Source organism: Danio rerio, chromosome 3 (genome assembly GCF_052040795.2).
Source record: "Danio rerio strain M-AB ecotype USA chromosome 3, GRCz13ab, whole genome shotgun sequence".
Classification (NCBI taxonomy): Eukaryota; Metazoa; Chordata; class Actinopteri; order Cypriniformes; family Danionidae; genus Danio; species Danio rerio.
Genome location: NC_141023.1, coordinates 50,965,580 through 50,985,259, shown reverse-complemented (window position 1 = coordinate 50,985,259; position 19,680 = coordinate 50,965,580). Strand labels below are relative to the sequence as shown.

The 19,680-nt window shown below is 39.4% G+C and overlaps 1 protein-coding gene and 1 long non-coding RNA gene across 3 annotated transcripts in view; both read left to right on the top strand.

Moving 5' to 3' along the window:
• Positions 1-1,721, top strand: part of LOC147846036 (uncharacterized) — a 249,001-nt gene extending 247,280 nt beyond the window's left edge. Inside the window, exon 4 of one of the 2 annotated variants that reach the window (XR_015481218.1) lies at positions 467-1,721. This is a non-coding gene — a long non-coding RNA (uncharacterized LOC147846036). The remainder of the gene's footprint in view (positions 1-466) is intronic. The other variant, XR_015481222.1, reaches the window with a different exon arrangement.
• Positions 1,722-1,976: 255 nt separating this feature from the next.
• dnajb1a (DnaJ heat shock protein family (Hsp40) member B1a) overlaps positions 1,977-19,680 on the top strand; it is a 34,766-nt gene continuing 17,062 nt past the window's right edge. Inside the window, exons 1-3 of the mRNA XM_087242513.1 lie at positions 1,977-2,458; positions 4,298-4,445; positions 4,956-5,054. The gene's annotated coding sequence lies outside the window, so the exon portion shown is untranslated. The remainder of the gene's footprint in view (positions 2,459-4,297; positions 4,446-4,955; positions 5,055-19,680) is intronic.

Below are 19,680 nucleotides of genomic sequence, written 5' to 3'. Positions count from 1 at the left end.
CCAGTCAAGTTAGTTTTTTGTTTTCACTGGTTCTGTTTCTGATTTCCTTTGTTCTAATACCAGTGTCTTTTTCTGATTGTTGTGCTATGTTCTGGTGTGCATTTTTTTTAATTTTCCTATTTTGTCTACATGCTTCTCTCTTGATTGTGGTTACTGCAGTTTACTCGTAACAGTATCTAAACAAATGTTTAATAACGCATTTAATTTTTTTATTCTATATTATTAGGTTTTTTAGAATTTCACAATAAAAAGAAATCCAAACAAGATCATTTAATTCCTCACAAAATACCATGTTAACTTAATATTCTAAGTAATGAGTCACAAATTGTGGCAATTTTATGGTACCGAAACTGTGGATTGAATTTAAAATTTACCTTGGAGTTGTACTTTGTAATAGTAAAAACGTACCTGATGAAATTTTCCTACTGAGTAACATGTTTTTTTCTTTCATTTTTTTAAATGGCAGTTTCTCTGGAATCTCCAGTTGAAGACATCAAAATCTTTAACCTGTGTCAGCCTGGACAGACGTCTATTCCAGTTCTTCCTACACCACACTAATCTCTCTGCCTATGTATGGATTCGTGACTATTATGTTCTCTAAAGATATTACTGGAGCAAAACAACAGCACCCTTGACTGAAGTTTCTTTTAGTGGCCAGTATAATTAAAGTCTTAGAAAGTTTTATTATTATTATTTATTTTTTTGGAGCTGCAAATAATTTTTTCCCTCTCTCACACAAACACACTAAACGACTGCTTGTGCTTATAGTACAGTGACAATATTGACAATATTTTAGCCGTTTTTATAATTATATTACATAAATTTTTATTGTTACAAAAATCTTAAGTAGTTGTCACAACCCGATGCACACTTGAGTTTAAATGAGAATGAGAATTTCTCAACAGGGGACAACACTAAGGATTTTTTCTAAGGATTTTTTATTGGCCTGGTGTGGAATATAAAATTGAAATTAAGATGGAGAGCAGGAAGTAGAAAAAAACTGAATGGGAGACATAAAGGAAAGTCCATATTTTTTAAATCCATACCATATTACAAAAGAGAAAAAGATAGAAATATAATGAGGACAGTTTTCTACTGAACTAAAATATATTGTCCTGCCATTAAGACTGTAAATACTCTAAGCTACTTAAATGAAAAAAAAAAAAACTATAATAAAAACTAATGATTTTGAACCATACTATAGTTAAGTGTTTGAATTAAACTGCTGTTATAAGTATGTAATTATATGGTTTCTGAACACTGTTAGACCTTACCCGGCTTTTTTACAGTAAAATACTGGCAACACTGTTGCCAGCTGCTCACTGTAAAAGTTTGGTTACAGTAAGTAGCTGGCAACAATTTTGCCAGTTAGTTACTGTATCTGAACCATTAGCTGGCAACAGTGTTGCCAGTTAATTACTGTAACTTGTAACAAAGATGACATACCAGACACATAATCATTTTGCTTTTATTATTTTGCATAATTATTTATGAGCCAAAGGAATGTGCCGACAGCACAGCACAAAGAATGGATCAGGACTTCTATAAGCTCTTTGCTTAAGACTGATGTTTTAATGTAAACTTTATTCTCTCTTTGTGTAATCATGTGTTTTGCAACGTTTTCCTTACTCCTGTATTAATATTATGGTTTTAATACTTCTGCATACAATGTTTAACTCTACTGAAGCTGAACAAGCTCATAAACTGTTTATGCTTGGAGTTGTTTTGAAGCTAATTTGCTTTACTGAACGATTATTGAAATTTTATGTTAATACGAGTGCAACATATTAACATTTTTAAGAGACTTGAACTTTTCTGCCTCAGTTTGCATGTATGTTTGCCTATGCCAATTCCTCTACTTTGAACAAAGAGTCATAAAGCCATGATTCAGGGAAGTTAGTTTCTGATTGGTGAACTTTCCATGGAGGTTGGATACGAACCCTCCCTATAAAGCTTGTGGCCACAGCCACGCCTCCTCTCTTTACTCCTCAAGTCAATCAAGTCAACTCTTCAACCTCTTTAACTTCTCTCTTCTTCTACGCCCTTCTTCAGAAAGAGTTCATCCCTCTAAAACTCATCTCGCTCTTTAACTCTTCTTCTGAAAAGTTACTCTCTCTTCAAGTTGTCAAGTCAAGAAAAGCTGAGCAAAGCAAGACAAAAAGAGAAACCCTAAGGACGAGATCTAAGCAGAGAAACCTCCAAGAAAGCAGGCGGAGACCCAGACGGAAAGGGTTAATTGCACAGCTCAGACATTCACATCTCCGATGCCTTCTTTTCTTTATTTTCCATCGAGATTCTAGTTAAGTTAGTGCTTCGCAAACCAGTTGTCAGCACGACTGTTCCTTTGCCGCTTCAAGTTGAAACAATCGACTGCACCCCACTTCAAACCTCGTGAGGACCAAGGACAACCCACCAGCCATGTGCTCGACAAAGGGAGCTTCTTCACATCCAAACACAGGCAAGTACACTTCCATCTGAACTGGTATAAATTAAATGCAACATTAAAGAGACCCTAGAAAGGTTAAATTGATAATGTTTGGTTTGCTTGGTTTGCTCTTAAAAGTTCAGAGGTTTTCCTATTATTACATTCTCTCAGCTTCTTACTTTACTTTCTTTACCCTTCTCTACACTTGTATGAATGTGTGTTAGTGTTAGTTTCTGTTAGAATAGTCAATAAAATTAAATTTTGTATAAAGAAAGGTGCCTGTGTATAACTTCGATCTTTGTTACCCTGCTTAAATATAAATGAGTTTTTATTCTGGTAGCAATAGTCATAATAAACTCAACTGTCCCCTCGAACGATCGCTGGACGATTCGCTTGTTCGGATTTAAAGAGTCCATTTGTTTGAAACCCCGTTCAAATGAATCTTTCTCCCGTTAAGCTAATCCGTTACCTATAATGGTGCAGAAGATACGCGAGCACTGTAATCTAGATTATAACTCTCTACATTATAATGATGGGATAATTTGTTACAGTAATAATGGTGTAGATATGCGGCCACTTTAATCTACATTATAATTGGTTACAAACTAATCCATTACAGTTAGTAGCTGGCAACAGTGTTGCCAGTTATTTACTGTAACCGAACCATTACAGTGATTAGCTGGCAACAGTGTTGCCAGTTAATTACTGTAATAGAGCAGTAGTGGTAACTAACTGGAAACAGCAAACAAATATACAACAGAAAAGGTATAACAAAATTAAGAAATCAGCAGAAATAAATCCATATTCTATTTACAATGAAACAAAAAGGTTAAATTAATAAACAATACATGTTGTGTATATAGCACAGGTGTCAATTATTGTCTTACATATTACTGAGAGCCACAGGTCTGCACAGTAAGGCTGCGGTGACACCAACGTTTGAACATGTAAAATTCTGTCATACGGCACTGCAAAAAGGAGTGGGATTAAACAAAATTATTAGAGATTAAAAAGTGAACGACTGGTTTAAATTTCCCTCTAGAGAGATCATGTTTTGATTTTTGATTGGTCTCAAGCAATCACATGATGTGATTTTGCATGTCAGAGTTCTCCAAGCTTGAACTTTCCAATGCTGCAAACAGTGAAACTTTAGACTGCAAACTGCAAACAGGTCTGCAGCATTCACATGCTAATGAATGGAAGTCTATATAGGGAGAATAGTGCAGTGTGACCGGGACTTTAAGCTATAACTCTAATTAAACACACCTAATCAAACTGATTAAGGCTTGTTAGAAATCTACAGGTAATGTTGAAGCAGGGTGGGTACTAAACTCTGCTGCGCTGCAGTCCTCCAGGAACTGAGTTTGACCCCCATGGTATATAGCATACTTTTAAAGCAACTGCCAACATTTATCACAATTTTAACACAATTTATCACATATCCAATACAAAACTAAATTAATTAATTGATTAATTAATAAATAAACTCAATCTAAAGCAAAAAATATTTAAAAAATTCAACACTAACCTCATGTTGCTCCAAACCTGTAGGAGTAATAAAAAACAAAACAAATAATTTATGCATACATATAGGAAAGTCTTTTTCCTATAAATTGCACTTTTACTTACTTCATTTGAAGTTTTCCTGTCAACTTCATTCAGCCACTGCAAAAACATATGTAAGTGCTGTTTAAGGGGAAGATTTTTAAAAACTAATTCTTAGTTATTTAGCAAGACACTATTATTCAGCTTCCGTTGCAATTTAGGGTGCTTGCCAATGAACTTCCACAGGTAAACAAAACCAGCAGACACAAAATTTTGCTTTTTACTATGAAGGGACGACTGCTCTGACTGATTGTATCCCTGCTTTAGACAGACTATACATTTCGAGAATGAAGCGCAGCCGCGGCTGGAAAACAGGATTTTAATGCATCGCACGTCACTTTTGGAGGAGGCGTGAATTCATTTAGCCAAACTGCGACATGGTCATCTTGCATAAATATTACCAACGATCCATCAGGTAATGTTTTCCCCTTTCTCTCTCTCTCTGTTGTTAAAGCGCTGTCAACAAATATTTTTCCTCTATATCCCATAATGCACAGCGCATCGTCCTACGGCAGCTGGATTAGTCCAAAAGCCGCAGTACTTTTTGCGGTTAAACCTGTTTTAGTACGGTTCATATTCTTACCACAAACGAACCGCTCCAGAGTTTGTTCGAAAGCGTACCGAGACCACCTCTTCAAGCAGGTCTCGGTACGCTTATTTGGTGCGCACTCGAGTACGATTGCTGCATTCTCACCTGCCCAAACGAACCGTACCAAAAGGGAAAACGAACTCTAGTGCGATTCAATTAAACTAAATAAGGCAAGTGTGAAAGCACCTTTAAAGGCTTAACAGGTTCATTAGAAAAGTTAACAAAGTTATAACTGTGACATTTTTTGCTGTGTTAAACATCACTTAGGAAATATTTGAAAAATAATTAAAATTTCAAAGAAGACTGAATCATTCATTCATTTTCTTGTCTGCTTAGTCCCTTTATTAATCTGGGGTCACCACAGCGGAATGAACTGCCAACTCATACAGCACATTTTTACACAGCAGATGACCTTCCAGCAGCAACCCAACTCTGGTAAACATCCACAAACACTCATTCAAACACACTCATATGGACAATTTAGCCTACCCAATTCACCTGTACCACATGTCTCTGGACTGTGAGGGAAACCGGAGCATCCGGAGGAAACCCACGCCAACACCAGGAGAACATGCAAACTCCACACTGAAACGCCAACTGAGCTGAGGATTGAACCAGCGACCTTCTTGCTGTGAGGCAACAGCACTACCTACCAGAGGTGGGACCAAGTCATTGTTTGGCAAGTCACAAGTAAGTCTCAATTCATTGCCCTCAAGTCGCGAGTCAAGTCCCAATTCAAAGGCAACAAGTCTCAAGTCAAGTCCAAAGTCCTATAGTTGGATTTTCGAGTCTTTTTAACAGAAAAATAAAATGTAAACAGATTATGTATGGTGGTAAGATCTGTATTTATTAAACAAACCTTTTTTTATGAAAGAACATTGCTCAGATATATAAAAACACAAATGTAATTGTCTGTAATGTGCTAAACAGTACTGTGTCTTGTCTACACAGCATATTGCACAAGAAGTTCCACCACAATAGAGTCCATTTTGCCTCACATCACACAGAAACTGCAGGTCTACTGCTGTCTAGTTCATTAAGTTTAATTGTGCTTTGTTATGTCTTCGGTGATCAACTTGTGTGTGCTGAAGAGATGGTGATGCAAATCTGTCTAGCAGCAATGTAAAATTGTGGCACATACTCTCAATGAATTAGGCTACTTCATACAAACAATAACGTTGTTTTCTTCACATAACAATGAAGAACTTTGCTCTCTACCTTGTGTGATGCTCGTGCACCGATTTCCTTTGTTTGTGGACAAAACTGCTTGCGAGCGCACAAATATACGCTGCTCATGCTCAAATTTTCTCGCTCTCAAATATGCACTGCTCACACACACATTTTCCTGCGCGCTCTCAGAGATTATATACAGAATTTGTGTCTTGTGTTCCCTGTTCCTTTCGTGCTTTTTGATATGATTTATATTGAGGCACTATTTATTAACAATAACCAAAATACTAAATCAGACTTACATATTACATTTTTTATCTAATAAACCATAACATTTTGGCTGTATGTTATATGATGAGATATTTCCAGTTACAAACACTTAAAGACACAGAGAATAGATGTTGGATGTAAATAATGCATTTTGTTTTACAAACATTTATTAAACATCCAAAAGGTTCACCATACTAATCAAATAAAAAACATTTCAACAAAAATATAACTAACGCAAGCAGAAATGTAACTGTGATAAAAATAAGGAAAAACTTGATTAGGTATTATAGCCTACTGTACTATTCACTCTTTAAATAAATCTCACTATCAATCCCATTTTATCATGTCAACTAAAATAAAGTGAACACGTCTCTGCTGTCTTCCACATTATTGATGAGATTGTGGAGGACATTTTCCATGTCATCCTCTTCATTTTGAGGTAAAGTTGTTCCACAGGGCCCCTGAACACATCTATTGGCATGGACAGTGTTTTGAACAGTACTATAGTAAAGTACTTCAATTAATCTGTTGGGGTCATATTATAGTTGCTATGGTAACACAAGTGTTATATAAACAAATGACCCAGTGCAGTAGTTTTTTTACAATTTAGGGTATATTATACTACAATTCACCACACTTTATTGTAGAAAAACTACACTCTGTATTTTATTTGATCAGTTCACTATTCTTAATACTACAGTATGCTAAAGCATTCATTAACAACTTGTTAATAATACTAGCCTAAAACAGTATACCTAACTCTCAAAAACATTAGTATTTATTATAGAATTTACCTTAACCTCATAGTTTTTCTTGTATTGTTACTAAATAGTGTAGCAATATATAAACCATATCAACATTCTGGAATAATCAATTTACCAGGAGGATCTCTGGAGAGCAAAAGCAGGAAAGGTTTGAGGCGCCAGTGTGGACAAAAGTCAAGCAAACACAGAGAGACTGAATACGCGCACGAGAGACCAGCCAATCAGATTGACGTACCTGCTCACTGGTGAAAGTAATGTCAGAGCCAATCAGATTTTTCTTTCTTTTCATAAAGAAAGGGGTTCGAATCCCACTTAGGCACTTGTAAACTATAATTTTAGACCATTTTGTCAAAAATCACTACTGAAAAAAACAGCTTGAATCAGCCTAGGCTGGTTGGCTGGTTTTAGCTGGTCGACCAGGCTGGTTTTAGAGGGGTGTTGGCCATTTCCAGGCTGGTTTCCAGCCATTTCCAGCCTGGTCTTAACTGGTCAGACTGGGAGATGACCAGCTTGATCAGCCTAGCCAGGCTGGGAGCCCAGCCAAAACCAGCTATGTCCAGCTTAAACCAAGCTGGTCAAGCTGGTTTTAGCTGGATTTTGCTGGTCAGTTTCCAGCCTGACCAGCTAAGACCAGGCTGGAAATGGCTGGAAACCGGCCTAGAAATGACCAAAACCTCTCTAAAACCAGCCTGGTCAACCAGCTAAAACCAGCCAACCAGCATAGGCTGGTTTAAGCTGGGTTTTTCAGCAGGGATTTGTAATGTTTAACAATTTATTATAGCCATGAAGTATCTAAAACTTGTTTTCATGTTTGAATAGCCAATAAATGTGCTAAATAAATTAAAATAGAAATACCCACAGTGAAACAGTTATATAAATTTAAATATTAGTTTAAATACATTCATAGTGGTTTTAAATATCTTTTAATATGTAAAGTAGAGAAGTTCACATTCAACAAACTGAATAAAACAAGTCTTCGTTTTTAGTTTATTTAAAAACAATTACAAATGGAGTAATTCAACTCACAATTAAATGATCTCATTGAGTGATGGAATAATAAAGGTAAAACTTTAATTGAATAATCAGTCAAGTGTTTCCAAATTGAAATCTGTTAAAATAAGAGTCCTACAAAACAGGAACAAAGACACTCATGAAACAAATGTGATTGTTAATTGTATTTTTTATTAGATGGTTGGTTTTAAGTACTTTAAAAAATAGTAGATAATCCTTAAATATAGAGGGAGAAATACAGAAAAACAAACAAACAGAAATTCAACAATATAGATGCATTACATTACAATCTCACAATAAAAATTTTATTAAAAACGCGCCAGGTTACGAATGTAACCATGGTTCCCTAAGGGAACGAGACGCTGCGTCTCTTTAGGAGACACAATGGGATACCATGCCTCTCTTATAACCTTCTGAAGCACAGGTGTAATCAATCCAATGTAATTGGCGGGACGCAACGTGCGTGTGGCGTCAGACCGAAGGTATAAAAGCCCCACACTCACAGTGAACTTCAGCTTATACCTCTCGAACGGAACGCACCAGGTATGAAAAAGTATGGCAACGCGACGCAGCGTCTCGTTCCTTTAGGGAACCATGGTTACATTCGTAACCTGACGCGTTCCCTTTCGGGAACTCTACGCTGCGTCTCTTTAGGAGACACAATGGGACGCTATCCCAAACACGCCATAGTTTTACATGCCGGGGATAAGTTCTATATTGCTAGGACACTGGAACCCGGAGTAGGGTGCAGGTCCAACTGATAAAACCTTACAAAGGTATGTGGGGTAGACCACCCAGCTGCATTGCAGATGCCAGTCAGGGACTGGCCAGAACGAAAGGCTTTCGAAGCCGCCATACTCCTGGTTGAGTGAGCCCTGATCGCCTCAGGTAGAGGCCGATGCAGGGCTTCATATGCTAGTGAAATAACCTCGACTATCCACCGGCTCAGAGACTGCTTAGATGCTGGTGCCCCAATTTTGGGTGAGCCATACAAAACAAACAACTGTTGTGTTGTACGCCAAGCAGACGTACGATGTACGTATGCATCTAGTGCCCGCACTGGGCAAAGCAGATTCAAGCGCTCCTGATCTGGCGTTATAAATGGTGGAGGATTAAAGTCCTGCAGCACAGTAGGTCGCACCACCTCAGTGGGGACCTTAGGAACGTACCCTGCTCTGGGGTACAGAAATGCACTCACCATACCAGGTGAGAATTCCAGACAAGAGGAAGCTACAGACAATGCTTGTAAATCTCCTACTCTTTTGATGGATGTAATGACCAACAAAAAAAAAGTTTTAAGGGGAAGAAACTTTTCTGACACATCCTCAATTGGTTCAAAGGGGGCTGTCGACAGGTCCTCAAGCACTATCGACAAATCCCAAGTAGGAAACCTATTGGCGCAGGCAGGCCTCAACCTCCTCGTTCCACGGAGGAATCTGACCACCAGAGGGTCTTTGCCAAGACCATCAGTACGGTATGCGGACATTGCCGCTACATAACCTTTAAGCGTTGACGGAGTCAAACCGAATTCAAAACGCTCCTGGAGAAATTGCAGCACTGACCCCGCAGGGCAGTGGACTGGATCCATGTGGTGGTCTATACACCACAAAGTAAAAGTTTCCACTTGGTGGCATACAATCTCCTCGTGGAGGGAGCTCTGGAGCTTAGTATGGTTTGAACAACCTCAGTTGACAAACCAAGATCTACAAGGTGGGCCCCCTCAGAGGCCACACCCACAGTTTCCAGAGGTCCGGGCGGGGGTATACTATCATTCCCTCCGCCTGGGACAGGAGGTCTCTCTGGACGGGAATCTCCCATGGGAGACCGTCGAGGAGAGACACTAGGTCCGAGAACCACACTCGTGTGGGCCAATAAGGGGCTACCAGCAATAGGTTGTACCCCCCTTGACGGACCCTCTCCAGGACTCCCGGGAGCAGAGCGATTGGGGGAAAAGCGTACAGACGAAGCCTCGGCCATGTCTGCACCATGGCATCCAGCCCCAAAGGTGCTGGATGTGTTTGGGAGAACCACAATGGGCAATGTGTTGTTTTCTGACAGGCGAATAGATCAACGTCGGCTCTGCCGAATCTCTGCCAAATGGCCGCCAACACTTTTGGGTGTAGTCGCCATCCCCCAGGCTCCAACCCCTGTCTCGACAGGAGGTCCGCTCCCACATTCATCGGACCTGGGATGTAAGCTGCCTTCAGAGAGAGCAGTCTCCCCTGAGCCCACAGATGGATTTGATTCGCCAACCTGCACAGAGGGCGCGAATTCAAACCCCCTTGATGGTTGATGTAAGAGACCACCGATGTGTTGTCGGTCTTCACTAACACATGGTGACCTCTCACTTGAGGTAAGAAGTGCCTTAGAGCCTGAAACACTGCTAACATCTCCAAGCAGTTGATATGCATGTGGAGATGATGGTCCCTCCACTGTCCCGATGCGGGAAGGCCCCTCAGGGTCGCTCCCCAGCCCTTGCGTGAGGCATCTGATGTCAGAGCCAGGCGCTGAGATATTACTCCTAGTGTAGGGCCCTGGGACAGAAACCAGGGCTTTTTCCATATCGATAACGCTCGTAGGCAACGCCTCGATGCTTTGATTGTGCGGAACGGATTTCCCCTCGGGGAAAACCCCCTGGTTTTGAGCCACCACTGTAATGGTCTCATGTGTAGCAGACCCAATGGGATTATGTTGGAGGCTGCCGCTAGTAGACCCAACAGCTTTTGGAACTGTTTGACTGTGATGGCTTGGCCCAGTCTGATCCTCTTTGCGGCTGCCCGAAACGACTCGATTCGGGTGGGGGACAGACACGCAAACATCGTCGTGGAGTCCCATAGCACACCTAAAAAAGTGGTCGTCTGAGCTGGCACAAGCACACTTTTCTTTTGGTTTAGCCGCAACCCCAATTTCTCTATGTGAGCGAGAACAACACCTCGATGTTGAACCGCTAACTCCCTCGATTGGGCTAGAATGAGCCAATCGTCGAGGTAATTGAGAATTCGAATCCCTTGTAGCCGCAGCGGAGCCAAAGCCGCGTCGACGACTTTGGTAAATGTGCGGGGTGAGAGTGCTAGGCCGAACGGAAGAACCCTGTACTGATAAGCCTTGCCCCTGAAGGCGAATCTGAGGAACTTCCTGTGACTTGGAAGGATGAAGATGTGGAAGTATGCGTCCTTCAGATCTATCGTGACAAACCAGTCCTCGGACTGTATTTGTGACACGATGGTGCTGATAGTCAACATTTTAAACTTCAGTGTTTGTACGGAGCGATTTAGCTGTCTTAGATCTAATATCGGACGCAGCCCTCCATCTTTCTTTGGAACGATAAAGTAACGGCTGTAAAACCCTGACTCGATGTCTAGAGGAGGGATCTGTTCTATGGCTCTCTTCCTCACAAGAGATTCTATTTCTTGTTCCATCACTAGAGCCTGCTCTGGCTTAACTAGGGTATGGAGCACCCCGTTGAAGCGAGAGGGGCGTGAAGCAAACTGAATTCTGTAGCCCTTCTCTATGGTAAGCAGGACCCACTGCGAAACATTCGGCAGCCGTTTCCACTCTGCCAAAAATTTCTGCAGGGGTACCAGTCTCTCGAGACTGGTCTCTATGTTCCCCTGAGTAGCTAACTCTGGGCACTGAGGCGAACTCACCACAGGAGGCCCTTGATTTAACTGCTCTTGGACCCTCAGTAGAGGGGGCGAGTCCACTAACGTCACCACTTTTGGGATGAAACGTTTGTGGATATCGCCGGGGGTCTCCATGCCCTGAGGCACCAACGGTGGGAGGGTTGGTGGATAGACCCCCTGTGGGCAACGAGGAGGTGGCCTTTGCTCCTCGTTGGGGGCTGCCCAAAGAAGTCCCAGTGCTAGGACTTCTTCTGAGGCCTAGACCGTTTCACAACGATGGGCCTCGGACCACCGTATGTCACCGTCTTTGCCTCTTGAGAGCGTTTCCCACCCCATTTCCTTTTTGGGGGCTGACGGGAAGCCACACTCTCTTTTTGCTCAGCTCTATACCGGGCAGATGAGCTGGTTGACGGCTGGGGCTAGTCCCGCTGCATAGCCCCAGAAGGATAGAAGGATGCCCTTTTGGTCGAAGGAAGCTCCCGTAGGAGCCCGACCTCTTTTTCGCCTGCTCAAACGATTTGGCGACCCGATCTACAGAGTCGCCGAACAAACCCGCGGGCGAAATGGGAGCATCAAGGAAAATTCGTTTATCTTCCTCCTTGATGTCTGCTTGATTCAGCCATAAATGTCTCTCCGTTACCACCATGGCCGCCATAGAGCGGCCTAAAGATCTAGCTATTTCTTTGGTGGCACGGAGAGACAGGTCCGAGGCCCGAAGTACTTCTCTTACTGTATCGGGCCCCACCCCATTATTATCAAGGGCTTCCTTCAGCCGGTCCGCCTGGTATGCCTACAAAAGTGACATTGTGTGCAGACGCCCAACAGACTGGCCTGCTGCCGCATATGCCTTACTGACTAACATCGATGTTAATTTTACTGGTTTTGACTGCAAGGCGGGGGTCTTCACCGACGATGCCTGAGGTAGCAAATGGCTCGCCAAATGCTCCTCCATTTTCGGCATTGTGCGGCATCCGTGCTCATTCAGACTAGCAACGGCTGAATATATTGATCCCTGCTGGCTTATAACACGGGCAGTGTATGGATTTTTCCAAGTGTAAATGATCTCTTTTTGGAGATCTTTGTTAAATGGAAGACCCCCCCCCTCAGAGGCCTGTCTCGTGATGGCAGGATGCGTTCATCACACAAACCAGCTTTTTTCCTGCCTCTCTACTTCCCAGTTAATATTATATTTAGCTGTTACATTGGCCAGGACCTCTGCCAGCTCATCATATTCGGGGCATAATGGGGGAACGTCATTTTGGCCCCGAAGGCCCTCCATACTCTAGACTCCCTCAGAAGCCGGGAGGCGGTGCAGCCGCCCATCAGCGCGAGAGGAAGAAGCCGATGAACGGGCTTCCAGCTCGCGTTGACTGGACCTCGATCTCACAGTAGAAGGAGGAGAAGAAGCCCTCGAGCTTGTCTCCATCCCCTCTGCCAGATCGAGCTGCGATCCCCACGACATTAATCGCCGCTCGGCCTCAGCACGGGCGGGACCAGTGCCGCGAGGCACACCTGCCGCCAGCTCTTTATCAAACAGAGCGCGGCGACTTCGCAGCACTCGACCAGGAAGTGAATCGCAATGCACACAGCCACGCCCCTCAAGGGCTGACTGTGCGTGCTCCTGACCGAGGCACTGCACACACAAATGATGCGTGTCCTGTTCTGTGAGGAAACGAGGACATGGCGGTACACATGATCTAAATGTCTTTTCCATTTTGCTAATTTTTAAATAGAAAATAAAAGTGTGTGCTTTGATTCAGTTTAAATGGTTTTTGTAGTGCCATATCAGTGCTGTGAGTGCTTCAAAATCAACGAACTCATTCGCAAAGTGAAGAGAGAAAAAGCTGAAGTTCACTGTGAGTGTGGGGCTTTTATACCTTCGGTCTGACGCCACACGCACGTTGCGTCCCGCCAATTACATTGGATTGATTACACCTGTGCTTCAGAAGGTTATAAGAGAGGGATGGTATCCCATTGTGTCTCCTAAAGAGAGTTCCCGAAAGGGAACCATATAGAGGACTAAAATATTGCTAAGAGGCATAACATCAACAATAATACAAATACCTTTAAGGTTTTAAATACTAAATAAAATTAATAGTATCAATCCAAAATATGAAAAAGGTAACACTTTACAATAAGGTTGTATTAATTAATTAAGTTTATGTATGTACTAATGTGAACAAACAATGCAGTGCAGTTCATTACAGTATTCATTATTTTATGCTTTAATTAATGGAAATAAAATTATTGGTTAATTCTTGTTAAATCACAGCATTAACATTAATGTTAACAAGCATACCTTTAAATTGTAATAATGCAATAGTAAATGTTAAACTATAATTAATAAAGGTTTAAAAGTATAGTTCATTATTCGTTCATGTTAGTACATAGATTAACTAAAAAAAATTAATGCAAAATGTCACCAAAAATAACAAAACACTTTTTTCACAGTTTTAAGAGCTTTAAAAATATATCTAGTTATTATGGCATGTTACTACTAATTAAATAGTTAGAAAATACTGTCAGAGGATGGGCAAAACACTAAAATAAAACTTAATATGCGCATTGACACAAACGACCAAGTGCAAAAACATAAATTACAGCCATGTTCATTCATAATTATGTGAAATAAATCACGAGAGGTTAAATTTAGTTTAAAAAAAACTGAAGTTCATTGACTTATGCACAACAGTAAAACAATGCTTTTGCACAACAGTAACACATTGCGAGTAGTAAAGTCTCTTTCTTTTGACAGATGTTGTAAATCCGCTGAATAAAACAAAAGAAGCAGATCTTGGATGTGTTTATTTCACTCTCCAAGTCAGAATGAAAATGGCATCTTCAAATTTCCCGCTGGTGCAAAAACACTGAAGAGCGCCACAAAGCGCTAGTGATCGAAAGTATGCGCGCATGCTCTCTGTCTCACACACACACACACACACATACACACACACGCAGAGATAGAGCGTTCATTGTCAACATACTTTTTATCTTTGGGCTTTTTATAGAAAGTAGCAAGTCTTTACAAGTCAATAGGCGCAAGTCCAAGTGAAAGTCCGAGTCATTCATGTTCAAGTCCAAGTCGAGTTGCAAGTCTTTTAATATTTTGTCAAGTCGAGTCTTAAGTCATCAAATTCATGACTCGAGTCTGACTCGAGTCCAAGTCACATGACTCGAGTCCACACCTCTACTACCTATTGTGCCTAGGTTAAAAACATAAAAGAAACAAAACACACACACACACACACACACAGAGAAAGAGCTGCAGTGAAATGTGATATTCTCTCCTCAATGCTGACCATGCATAAAAAATAATTATACAAAATAAGCATATCAAAAGAACACACACATACTCTAGACATGGATAGAAACATGTTTGTCAAATACAGGCACATACTATGTCAATTTACAATAAAAAGTTTAAAATAATTATAAAAAAACAAAAATAAAGTCGGATTTATGTGCATAAAAACTGCTTAGTTGCCAGAAAGATACACAAAACTGTTAGCATCTGTACATTTTGGCAATATGCAATATCCAATTAATAAATATAATATATAAGGAGAGGCTAACTAGCTAACAATGTAGCTTTCAAGTACACAGCTCAAGATAATAATATAACTTATAACAGCCTTATTTTAGAAACTCAAAAACATTTGAACACATTTTACTTATTGTAGATTCTTATTTAAAGCCTAAAACATATCAGACTCTGCATCTGAATTGATGGACAGAGAATAGAGCGCACTCAGCAGTAAACAAATCAAACACCTGGCTCCCTTAAAGGGCCAGCATTTTCTGAAAACTTTTTCTCACAACTTTGTGTTAAGAATAAGACTCCTGTGGGAGTGTGTGGGGATAGCTAAATCATTGTTTTCTGCCCTTAAAATGCACGCTTCTATAAATAGCAACACAAAGCATCAGAGTAGATGGCACAGTAATGGTTGAACAGTAGTTTGTCATTTATTGTCACAGTTACTACCTGTAAAATGTACATAAAGTAAATTACTGTATTTTATTCTTTGCAAAACACAATTTCATACAAAGTGCAGTCCTTTTACAGTAAATTACTGTTTCCTTTCATTTCAGCAAAATTTTACAGTTGTTAACGGAATAATCTACAAGGTAACAGTGAAGTTAAGCTTTAACCCTAATTAAACACACCTGCTTTAACACACTACCTTTAGATTTAGTTAGATCAGGAGTTTGACACCCCTGGTGCATAGCATATTTTCAAAGCAACTGCCTGCACATATCATTGAATAAAAACAACAAAAATATACAAACTTCACCCAAAGCAAAAAAAAAAAAATAATAATAAAAAAAAAATAATAATCTGATCCTCATGTAGTTCCAAACCTGCACTAATAATAAAAAACACAACAAATAACCTGATTTATGCATTTATTTAGAAAAGCCTTTATACTGTACTGTTAATGCCAATTTTACTTCATTTGAAGTTTTCCAGACAAATTCATTGAGTCTCAGCAAAAATGTATGTACGTGCTGTTTAAAATATATATTTTAAATAATACATTTTTACTAGTTATTTAGTAAAATACTAATATTCAGTATAAAGTGCAATTTAAAAGCTTAATTATAGGTTAAACTAGGCAAATTAGATTAATTATATGCAAAGTAAACGATGTTATAAGAATTTTTGTGATCATTTCTTTGCTCTGAGTGAATATTTTTGCCTTTAAATGCATCTCGACCATATCTTATACTTACCTTTTAATAAGCTCTGTGGCATTGGTTGACTCCTGATACTCAATGTTAAAAACATAAAAGGAACCAAAGAGAAAACAGAGATGGCTGCAGTGAAATTCAGCTTATCAATGCAATGTCCCACTCTCCCGTCAATACTGACCATTCACATACCAAAACTGAACAGTGTATATATATATATACTGTATATACACACGCACACAGTTGAAGTCTGAATTATTAGCCCCCTTGTTTATTTTTTCCCCAATTTCTGTTTAATGGAGAGATAATTTTTTTCAACACATTTTTAAACATAATAGTTTAAATAACGTATTTCTTATAACTGATTTATTTTATCTTTGCCATGATGACAGTAAATAATATTTTACTAGATATTTTTCAAGACACATCTATACAGCTTTAAGTGAAATTTAAAGGCTTAACCAGTTAATTATTTTAACAATGCAGTTGGAGTAATTAGGCAAGTTATTGTATAACAGTGTTTTTTTTCTGTATGTTAAAAAATAGCTTAAAGGGGCTAATAGTTTTGACCTTAAAATTGTTTTAAAAAAAATTAAAAACTGCTTTTATTCCAGCCGAAATAAAACAAATAAGACTTTCTCCAAAAGAAAAAAATATTATCAGACATACTGTGAAAATCATTTGGAAAATATTTTAAGAGGAAAAAATTTTGATAGAGCTAATTATTATATATATATATATATATATATATATATATATATATATATATATATATATATATATATATATATATATATATATATATATATATATATATATAACATAAAGCATCATTATTATTATAATGTACATACATTATGCTATACATTATACACTTTATTATAATGTGGTTCAAAAACATAGGGTTTACTATAAATAAATATATATATATTTATTTATTTTCATGCGAATAATGTTATCTTCCAGACACTCTTATAAACAACAACCAAAAACCATGAAAGCATAAAACCATTTATCCTTGTTATTGTCATTATTATATTGTTTTTGTTAAGTTTTTTTATTATTAGGGGTTCGACCACGAAGTGCTGAAAACCTATTGTTTTTGTTAAGATTTTTATTATTATTAGGGGTTTGAGCACAAAGCGCTGAAACCCTATTGTTTTTGCTAATTTTTGCTCTTCTTATTATTATGTTTTTTTTTTTGTTTTTGTTTTTTTTGCCGAAGGTACTATTGCACAGACCGAACCGTAGCTGAAACTTGGTCAGATGGTAGTACTCTGGTACACTACATGATCAACAAAATTCAGCCAAATTGGACCATAGGTGCCGCTATGGCGACAAAAACCAACATTTTGAACATTTTGGCCGCCATTTGTACACCGTTTGTTGTAGACTCAAAAAAACTTACATATTTGGAATCCCTGGGTCAGCCCGAACTAATGTGAAACGACGTTTTTTCCGTACATTGGAAAGTTTTTCCGCTACATTGCGTTTTGTCCAAAACCTACTTTTGCAAACTAGCCCTAGGTTTTCTCCCAATCTGAACCAAACTAGTTCAGAAATGTTCTCTGGACCATGAATATCAATAATTATCAAAAAAAAAAGTTGAAATTTAGATTTTCGCACAAAACAGTAGACAAACATTTTCAATGCTAATTGAAGCTAAATGTTAAAGGGTCACGAAACACCAAAACACATTTTTTGAGCTGTTGACAGTCGTATATGTGTCCCACACTGCTAAAAACACTATTAGGACACCTATATTTCACTAAAAAGTGTAAATTGGTTGTTTTTGCGTTATTTCAAGCAAATTCGTACTTCTGGTTTGAAACGAATTTTTGAAGCTGCGTCATGGTCATGACATAATAGCTTTGTATTCTGGCATGCAGACTGGGCGTCTGTGCCAGAGTGAGTCTTATTACGTCTTACAGTGTGATGCATTAATTCATGAGTAAGGCTTGGTTCAAACCAATCAGCGCGCTCTATTGTGCAACTTCATTAATATTCATTAGTGTCACAGTGTTTTCACGACAGAGACGCCACGTTGTGTTGGCAAAACAAGCGTGAAGTGTTGCTTTTATAGTTTGCTGCCGTTAAGTTTTGTTTTCATTTTCTCTCTGTGAGAGCGCAGCTGGCGTCACGTGTGGATTAACAGTGTACGCAACGCTCGACAATAATAACTTGCATGTCTAAGGAGGTTTATTGTTTACCTGAGAGCTGTTCTCATCTCCAAACGCTGAGATCTGGATTCGCTTGTAGTATTCTCTTCATAAAGACGCGGCTCTAGTTACTGGTGATTGTTCTGTCTCTACAGATTTGGTAAGTGAGCGACCAGTACTCTTTGTTTATTCAGTTTGCTCATATCGAACTAAGTTAACTATTGCACCGAGTCACCGAGTGTAAACACGTTAGCATCACAACCAAACTTTAACCTCGTGTAGGGTTTTTACCGCATTTAGTGACCGGAATAACACACGCGGCTTTCTGACGCTACCTGCCGTGTGCATCTAAGTTTTCGGGAAATGCGGAGGTTTTTTTTCTCTCATTCGCCGTGCGGTATCAAACATTGCATGAAAAATACACGCTTAGAGCAGTTCCTCGAATCAAATATCTCGTTTGTGGCGAGGGGCATGAATGAATTCCCTGAATGAAAGAGCCAAACTGCAGTTAAAGTCCACCATTTAATAATTTGGCAAATAATTCGACTACATATGTCCATGTAGGTTAAACACCATCACTTTCTCCTGTCTGTGTATTTTGACTCTGAAACTCGCGCGTGCCCAAATAGACACTCCCACACCATCCCACTTTAGTTCCTCCGACACTCCCCCCTAAACAGAGCTGGACAGGCCCACTTTTCTGACTTTTTCCAAAGTAGAGGTGTGAAAACACCCTGCTGAAACGAGGGGGTTTCATGGCCCTTTAAACTGTAGCTATAACTTTTGAACGGAGTAAGATATCCTCACCAAACTTAGTGCAAACCTGTGCATGGTCAATTTAAGGTCACAGTGCAAAACGCGCGGACTATGGCCACATGGTGGCGCTACAAGATTTAAAAACCATAAAATGACCCTAACCTTACAACCATTAGTCTGATCAGAAATTTGGCATGTAGTGTCTTTGACCAAGTTGTCATGACATACTATAAGGACATTGGCAATCCCAAAAACATGGCCGCCATTAGCTAATTAAGATTAAGCGGCCATTATAGGTTAACGATAAGTGATCAAAACAAAACTCAGTGAGCATGTTCGACTCATGGTCCTAGAGGTCTGTAAGAATTTTGAAAGAAATTGGCCACTAAGGTGCAATTTTGAGTTTTTTTGAGGTTGTAATTGATTGTTATTACATAAAGTTTTGCCTAGCCACACAAAATATGCATCATGATAGGTCTGCTTGTACTGAACAGTTTGACTCTAAAACCACTGATGTCACTCAAACCGTTCATTAAAAAACCATCAATATATGAAAAGCCTACTTTTGCGAACTAGTCTCTGGTTTTCGCAACGAAACCAGTGTTGTTAGAATCTCTGT